Here is a 9730-nt window from a genome sequence, read left to right as displayed (position 1 = left end):
TCTCACAGACTTCCACATAAACTCGAACATCTTTGGACAACCCTGGCCACCAAAACTGTCTCCTTAACAACTCCTCCGTTCGATGGATTCCAGTTTGACAAGCCAAAGGACTGTCATGACAGTCGATCAATGCTTGTTGTTGAAGTTCTTTGATTGGTAAGTACAAGGCCTTGGAATGAAACGGTAATCCATCAACAATTTCTTGAGTTGACTCCTTCTCTGCCCAGGTCCGCATTTCTTCAGAAGTTAAGGCTTCATTGACTTGTCTACGACAGTTTTCTCACTAGTGGCTCCAACGATCTAAGTTTCAGGAATTATCTTTTGATCTTTGTTAGATCTGGGGGTCTCTCGTTGGCACAGGTAGGTACTTGTGACACGCAGGGACCCTCTCCTCTGGTCAGGACAAGGGGATTACACTCCTAAAATAACCCCTGCTCACCCTCTAGGCTTATTTCAGAGGCATTGTAAGTTAAGCAGTTGTGGCCACATACGGTAACCCAGTGACAACACTACAAATGGACACCACACAGGGTTTATATATAAAACTTTATATAGTTACCACAAGACCATAAACGACAAAAATACACACTCTGATTACTTTAAGGTGGTAGATTTAAGCTTAGTTCTGTTCAGTTCTTAGATGCAACACGCTGCGTCAATGTACCTTAGGTTGCGTTGCGCTTTCACGACAAGCAATGTCGCAGCGATGGGAAATGCGGCAAAGTTCAGGTGCAAAGAAATAAAGACGTGAAGATCTTCCAGATGCAACACGCTTCTCGGGGATGCGAGAAGATCTCGGTTCGATGCCTGGACTACAGCGGCAACATCCAAGAAGCGACGGCAGCAGCTCCAGCGGTGACGCTCTTCACCCACAATGCGTGGAGCTTCCACACGATACGACAACTACAGCGGCAACATCCAAGATGCGAAGGCAGCAGCTCCGACCGTGGTGCGATTCTCGGGGGATGCGAGGTGCTCTTGGTCGATGCGGTGCAATACGACAGTTCCAGCTGCGACACCCTCCTTCGGAGTTGTGACGGCAGGCACAGCGACGGCGACATGCTCCGACCTTGTTCCGAGATTCTTCTCCTGATGCGGTTCAAAGCGACAACTACATCGGCGACACCCTCCTTCAGAGTTGCGACGGCAGCAGCAGCGACGGAGACACACTTCCTCTTTGTTGCAACACGCTTGCCCCGATGCGGTGCAGTGTGACGGTTCCAGCAGCGACACCCTTCTTCGGAGTTGCGATGACAGGCACAGCGACGGCGACACGCCTCTTCTCGTTGAGTCGCGCTTCCAGCTCCTTGCGACATGCCGTTCCTCAGAAGGCCCAAAACAGCAACAGGCACTTCCACAAGAACTCTGGGGAGCTGAGGGTGAAGTCTGTAGTCCCTGAGACTTCAGCAGGAGGCAAGCTCTTTTCCAAGCCCTTGGAGATCCTTCACAAGTTGAAAGCAAAGTACACAAAGTTAATTTCTCCTTCCTTTGGCAGTAAGGCCACCCCTGCAGGCCAATCCCCAAAGCAGCACTTCAGCTTAGGAATAGTCTCTCCTCAGTTTCTTCAGGTTCCTCTCCTTAATAAAGGTTTTTTCTTGTAGTCCAAAGTGATCTAATTTCATGGGATCAGGGTCCCAATATTTATAACCCAAAATCCTTTGTTCTCTGAGGGGAGAGAGGCCTCTGCCCAGTCCAAACCAGTTCTGAAGCACTCTGTTTACCAGACTTCTCCTTTCCTTTCATAGTACAGGGCATGCACATCAGACACCCCACAGGAGGATGAGCCAGCATTGTGGAAGGCAAGTACAGTCCTGGAGCACTTTGTTTACAGGACTCCTTCTCTTCTTTCAGTGTGCAGGGCAGAGACATCAGCCGCTCCCCAGGAGGTGGAGTCAGCATTGTGGAAGGCAGGCACAGCCCTATTCAGAGTTCAGGTGCAATTCTTCCCTCCCATCTAGATGCAGATCTCTCTATTCACCACTCAGTGACTCATCCTGTCTCTCGGAATCCCCCAGCCCTGTCACTCACAAAATAAGACAAAGGAATACACAACCTAGGAGAGGCAGGCTTGAAAGGTTAGGCAAGCAAATACCTACTTTCTAAAAGTGGTATTTGCAAACACAGAATATTAAAACCAACTTCACTAAAAGATGTATTTTTATTATTCTGAGTTCAGGCATACTAAACTCGAATTTCTACCATGTTCTCCATTCTGGCCTATGGAAAACAGGTAGCCTTGCAATAGTGATAAAACAAAAATGGCTGTAATTCACTATTAGGACATGCCACACACATCAGGGCTTGTCCTACCATATACTGACAATGCACCCTGCCTACCATAGGGGTGTCTGATATGAAGAAAGGGGAAGGTTTAGGGACTGGCAAGTAGGTGCACTTGCCCAGTCAGCATGACAGTACCACACTGCACACAGGCTCTGCAATGGCAGACCTTAGACACATTTTACAAGGCCGCTTCTGTGGGTGGCACAACCAGTGCTGCAAGCCCAACAGCAGCATTTGGAATTACATGCCCAGGGCACACTTAGTACACTAGACTAGGGTCTGATAAGTACACCAAATAGCCAAACATGGAACCACTGATTAATACATTAATTTATAATAGGGAGATAATATGCACTTTAGCACTGATCAGCAGTGGTAAAGTGCCCAGAGTCATTAAACCAATAAAAACAAGTCAGAAAAAATACAGGAGGAAGGCAAAAAGTTCAGGGATGACCCTGCAAAAAGGACTAAGTCCAACAATCTCTAATGGGACTCTTTCTTCCATCCGTGTCAATGCGAGACAAGGCATCTACCTTTCCATTATTTCTTCGCGGCCGATAATTATTACAAAGTCATAATTGGCGAAATACAGGGACCCTCTAAGTTGGCATGGTGTGAGGGTTCTGGCAGACTTCAGAAACTGAAGATTCCGGTGATCGGTGAATACCGTCACCACATGTTTTGCTCTGAGAAGGTAATGTCGTCATTCTTGGAAGTCTCTTTGAAAGCGAGGAGTTCTTTTTTCCGAAATAGTATCAGTTATTTCCGCTGGTTGCAATTCTCTAGAGTAATATGCCACCGGATGCAACTGTTCGGTCTCTTAGTGTCTCTGTGAAAGTACCCCTCCGACGGCCTGTTCTGAAGCATCAGTCTCCAGGTAAAACGGTTGCGTAGGATCCGCATGCAGCAGAATTGGCGCAGCGGACAAACTCTTCTTCAGGAACTGGAAAGCATCTTCTGCCTCGGCAGACCATTAAAAAGGTACTCCTTTCTGTAGCAATTTAGTAATTGGAGGTACCTTCAGGGAAAATTCTTGAATGAATCTGCGATAGAAATCTGCAAACCAGATGAAGCTCTGTATTTCATTGACAGAGGTTGGAGGAGGCCGATTTAAGAACGCCTCATTCATTTTAGCATCCATGGTAAGACCTTGTGGAGCAATTACAAATCCCAAGAAATCCACAGGTTTCACTCCAAAAGTGCATTTTTCAAGTTTTACGTAAAGCTCGCTTTCCTTCGGGCAATGCAAAACTCTTTTGTCCTGTTGCTGATCTTCTTCTGATGAGGAATAAATCAAAATGTTTTCGATGTAAACAATCGTGCATTGATCAATGAGCCCCCTCAGTACATCATTAATGAAGTACTGGAACGCTGCAGGAGCGTTGCTCATACTGTAGGGCATCACTTGGTAGTCATATAATCCATACTTTGTTCTGAATGCTGTTTTCCATTCGTCTCCACTTCTCACACAAATTAAATGGCAAGCCCCCTGTAAGTCTAACTTCATGAAGATTTTGGCATCTTTCAGTTGATCTAGAAGAACTGAATCAGGGGAAGAGGATAATGAGTCTTCATTGTAATGTTGTTCAAGGCACAATGATCTATACACCTTTTCAGATCTCCGTCATGTCTCGGAACGAAAAATAACAGTGAAGAAACGGGGGACTGTGATGGTCGTATGAACCCGTTTTCTAAGTATTTCTGAATGTAATCTTTAAGATGCCGGTTTTCAGCTTCAGTAAGCGCAGTGCTGCATTAGGTAAACCCAAACATGAAGTCAGCTGATGCCGATAAGGAGTTTGACTCCCTGGAGTAGCCTTTTATGATCGAGACGTTTAGATGGCTTGGTATGTCAGGGAGTTTGAGATCACGTATGAAGCTGCTGGACACACAGCCTATGGCCTGCATTTACGTAAATGGGCTCAACTCAGACGCCATTCAGATCGCTTGGGGCACTGGGCTTAGTGTTATCATTTCTGATGTCTTCGTCTCAAACTGGAGGGTCGCTAATTTGAATCCTGGTTGGTGCACTAGGGAATAGTGACTTGTATATTTTTACAGTGCTGTGACGTCCCTGCCCGTGAGAGGCAGTACTTTGAATAGGAAAGCCAATAGTTTAAAGAAAGAATTAAACAAAATATAAAATAGGCTATACAAATTATAGCACGGGCTGTACAGAGTATAAGATCAGTCGAGCATAATTTGCAAAAAGAGAGAACATGTAAATTCGTACTGTGCTATCAGATGTTGCATTTTTAGTAACCACAATCATACTGTAGCTAGTGTTAACCTTGTTTTAAGGTTTCCATGAAAATACTGCATTAAAATAGTACTGGTAACACCCTCACAGTAATCTTAAAAAGAATTACTCTTTGTCACCATGAACCTCCAGGTTTGTTGCGCCCTCTGGTGGTCTGCTCCTTTGCCCGCACTCATCTAGTGCAGCTCGGTGATGCCAGCACAATTGGAACAGCCTGGCAGGGCGCACACATCTCAGCTATAAAAGTCCTGCTCGTTGGGTGGCAGGAGCTGCCAGGCAGCAAGTATCCCGAAGTGAGTGTCCACATGCCAGTTTGTGGATCGTGTTAGCAACCCAACCATATCAGCATACTACGATTCTTTACCGCCACCAAACAAGCAAACTGACCCAGGAGTTACAAATTAGCCATGTCGGCACCGGGCCATTGCTTACATTGATGGCCCCACCCAGGTCTCTGGCCCTCTGGACAGCTATCGAAACAGAGGACTTGCCCTTTTGAGAAGCTGGTAACCCCAGTGCTTTTTCGAGCAGTACTTTTATCGTGGCGCTCCATTTTACGCGGCCAACTCTCACCCCAATGGCCTTCTCAAATGATGCGATGTTTGGGTGACATTCGTTCCGCAAATTCCTGAAGCGTGCATAAAGCACAAGCCCGAAACCTATCAGCCTATATCTTCCAGGAACAACACGTAACGAGAAGAACAAACGCAGAATTCAAATGTTTTGATAGACCAATGTCATAGTCACAGTGTGATGCACTGTAGTCGTTCACCGTATTAGCAGGTCTTTTGTAATTAGGTGCTCCTACCTGGAGACGGTGGTTATGTGGTCACTATTATTAAGGGGTTATTGTCCGTCATTGCGGTACACTGTCTACCTTGATACTTCTGCTTTTCCTTAACCTTTGTGTTGTTCTAAAAGTACCCGTAACCTTTATAAGGCAAGTCGATAAGCTTTATAATGTTCTCTATCAGTTGTCGCTTTATACCCTTCTAGTAAAATATGCCAGCCAAACTTGAAATGAGTACACTTTGTTGTGAGAATAGCTATTGTTGCCGCTGATTTCTTTTATTGCAGCACAGCAATGCCTCTATTATAAATCGAACATTGATTATTCGAATAGTATTGATTTAATTCCAGAGTGACTTTTGCACCATTAAGGCGATAAATAATACCTCATTGGATCGGTTTATCCTGTTACTACTTTTCCCAAAGGTTGTTACTTGGCCACGTTACATTCTGGTAAATAGTCCATGAGAGTGGGCACTGTGTACCCCTCCCCCCCACGAGAGGCAATGTCTATGTGGTAATCAAACTCTCGTGTCATCGGTAGGCTAAGGGTAAGATTTATTCACCACTCACCCAACTGCACCAGGAACATAACTGTCGGGAACACTCCTGGCAATGCATCAACAACAACATTCCAGGGCCGCTAGAAGGAATCTTTAGTTAAAGAGGCATCACCACAGTCTGGGCCCATTTTTAAAAGCACAGCTTTAGGATGCTTGTAAATACCCCTGATCTTGGACATAAATGGGGGGAGAGGCATACATTTACTTAGAGATTCCTGAAGCGCACTATTTCACAAATTGGTAGCTCAGGGTTAAACACAGAGTCTCCTGGTTGCACAGTTTCCTAGTGCAGTAAACCACACGTGGGGTGGTGGAGATCGTGAGGGAGAGGCCGAGGGACTACAATCCCAGGATAAGGACCTGTATAGTGGCCCTGTTGAGAAGTAACATTTGGTGTCTATTTCCAGCATCTTTAGGTAAAGTGGTAAAGCCGGGATTAGATGTTATGTCTCCCCTCGGCCCCTCCTAAGATGATTGGTCTGTGTGTAAAGGCGCTTTTGTGTACTGCGTTCATGTGAGGTGCAGAGCCCATATCAGGTGTCTCCTTTGTATCTACGCAGCCTCTAAAGTTGTGTATTGTTCCATAACGTTAGTGATACTCTGCATTCTCTCCTCTCGCTGCATGCCCCGTTGCTGCTTTTAGAGTCACTCCTTGTATTGAAATTCTTTGTAAAGAAGATGACCCTTGAAGGGAAGATTATAATATCTCTGACACCCCTTGGTACGTAATATCCCATACCTGGCCCGAAAAAAATAAATTGACTCTGCATTATTTACTATATGGTAATACTTCCTTAAAATATTGCTCATTTTGCCCATGTTTCAGTCCATATGAAGCTAGTCTTTGCCCTCCAACCCTCTTGTCCACACAGTACACTAGATCCTGCCAGGTATTACATGCTCACCTGCATCAGATTCTCCTGGTGCCTGCCTGTGTTATTGCGTTGTTTGCATCATATTCTCCTAGTGCCTGGCTCATGTTAATGCATTGTTTGCATCAGATTCTCCTAGTGCCTGGCCTGTGTTATTGCATTGTTTGCATCAGATTCTCCTGGTGCCTGGCCTGTGTTATTGCATTGTTTGCATCAGATTCTCCTGGTGCCTGGCCTGTGTTATTGCATTGTTTGCATCAGATTCTCCTGGTGCCTGGCCTGTGTTATTGCATTGTTTGCATCAGATTCTCCTTGTGCCTGGCCCGTGTTATTGCATTGTTTGCATCAGATTCTCCTCGTGCCTGGCCTGTGTTAATGCATTGTTTACATCAGATTCTTCTAGTACCTGTCCTGTGTTATTGCATTGTTTGCATCAGATTCTCCTCGTGCCTGGCCTGTGTTATTGCAGTGTTGCGTCAGATTCACCTAGTGGTTGGCCCGTTTTATTGCATTGTTTGCATCAGATTCTCCTAGCTCCTGGTCTGTGTTATTGAATTGTTTGCATCTGATTCTCCACGTGCCTGGCCTGTGTAATTGCGTTGTTTGTGCCGTATTCTCCTAATGTTAAATGTTAAATGTTGTATACTTGTAAAGCACACAGCTGCCCCAGCAAAGGGGCGTCCCGGCGCTGTATACCGCTGGGGAACCCGTCCTGGCTTTCCCTGTGGGATGGTCCCTACTGGAAATCCCCAAGGTGGAGCCAGGCATCCCCGGCGTTGATGGGGCCGTTGTGGAGATTAGGCAAGCTAATGCCCAGAGTTGCCGAGTGAGACCCCAGGTTAGAGTAGGCACCGAGGCGAGAATTGTTGAGTTCGCTGACCCTGGTCCACGACCCTGCCGCGTCGGGAATTGAACCCTGGTCCCGGGCCGACTTCTGCTCCCGGGTCTGCCGCCTCTAACCAGTGAGCCACACCACTCCACTCCACTAATGCCTGGACTGTGTTATTGCATTGCTTGCGTCACGATTTTCTAGTACCTGGTCTGTTATTGCATTACATGCAGTTCTTTTGGTATGTTATTATTCTAATAGTTGCAGCTTTTCTAACAAACATGGTACCTTTTATCCCAATCAAGTGCATCTGACTGCAAACACACTGCACTCTCCCTGCAGTAGCAATCTATTTCCCATTTATGAAGCAACAGACAGCACAGCATGTCTGCCAGAGATGTCGTAGGGTCAGAAACAGTACATAGGTAAGTAGGTATGATGCAAAACAAACTGATGAGTAAGATTTTAAATGAAGAAGCTGCTGTGATAGACGGCAAAACATCCATGTCAAAACATCAACAGTAGGACAATGGTTCATGGAATGATAATGGTAGATTTATCTACATGTCTGTGCAGTGCGTGTCACTTAATATTCTTTTCGTCCACTCTCATGAGATGGTTTTACAAGGCAACTCTGAGCTCACTGAGTGTGGAGCTTCCTCGAATCCCAGAGACGGGCCGTTCCAAAGACGGTAACAGAGAAGGTTGAAAGATCTGAGTCTTGATCCTGGCAGATGGACTGGTGATCCCTGGAGGGTGTGTAGTTGGTCTGTGTGTTACCACGGCTGTCCAGGGGGTGTAAGAACATGTCAGCAATTTGTGGAGGGCCCTCTTTTGGGTAAGAACCACCCAGCTTAATGCAATGTGGACTTGAGGGTTTGTGTCTGCGCAGGATGAGTTACATTCTGATAGCAAAATGGAGGACCTTGTCCAAAGTGGATAGATGTTACCAAGGATTAACATCTTCAGTTACGACTGATAGTGAAAGTCCATTTACCTCCAGGTGCTTGATAAAGCTTTCTGCACTCTGCTGGTGCAGGCAGGATGTTTATTCTCTAGTTGGCATTTGCCAGGGCATGTTCAGATTCAGTGGTTGAATTAAACCTTGGAGCAGCACTTGTAGCGTGGACTCTTGGAGTCTTGTAGTATGTGCTGGATGCGGTAGAACTGTCTAAATGTACTACGGAGCTCAGAAAATCCAGACTCACCATCCTCTCAGACCAGTTGTACCTCTCCCGACCTTTGAACTGATCATTGAGGAAAAAAGCCCTTGTCGGGAAAGCAGATCTGCACAGGGCGCAGCTGACAGACCAACAAACCACAAGATCCTTCAAGCCCAGCTAGCCACACTGGACGCAATGTACACCAAAATAACATTCAATCTTATTCTCAGTTTGTTCTTTATCGTACGCTATAGTTTTCTGCATTATGGTCTGTCCATTCTGTATTTTGACAATTTTTCTTCTCTAATTCGGCGGATTTTTGCCTCCTTCTGCCATAACTGCAGAGAATCAAACATTCCCTGTCTACTTCTCTTAGAGAACAACCAGTCCTGTAAATACTGTATTTTCTTTTCATCGAAAGAACCAGTTAGGGGCCATTGTAATTCTTCATTATCTTTAATATATCGGTGCCATAAATTACTAAATATTATGGGCGTAAGACCATGTTTCACATACATATCAAAGTTTGGGCTGCCTTCTGGCGGGGCAGGTTGACTTTCATCTAATCGTGTATTTTTTCGCCGACAACAACATCCAAAACCTATTTTACTAAAACACGACATTTTGAGATGATCGCTCTTCACGCTCCGTCACACACAATCAGAACATGGCCACGTTTCATTCACTCTCAACCTTCATTTGCTTCACACCAGCCATACACACAAGTTTTTTTGTTGTTTTATTAGCATTTTCAATATCGTATACAACAGTAAACAAACTCAATTTTGCCACTCAATATACATTTACAATGATGTAACCAAGTGCAGACATTGTGTGATAGTTAGAAATAAAAATCACAGCATAACGTTGTGTCATCATCGGGAACACATTACACACATTCAAATAGCCGCATTTGTCCGCCGTCCGTGCTACAGCAGTTCATCAATGCACATAACAAAAGCCTCAGCAGA

Source organism: Lissotriton helveticus (genome assembly GCF_964261635.1).
Source record: "Lissotriton helveticus chromosome 1_1 unlocalized genomic scaffold, aLisHel1.1 SUPER_1_unloc_4, whole genome shotgun sequence".
In the NCBI taxonomy this organism is placed as follows: Eukaryota; Metazoa; Chordata; class Amphibia; order Caudata; family Salamandridae; genus Lissotriton; species Lissotriton helveticus.
Note: the sequence above shows the minus strand (reverse complement) of the source record.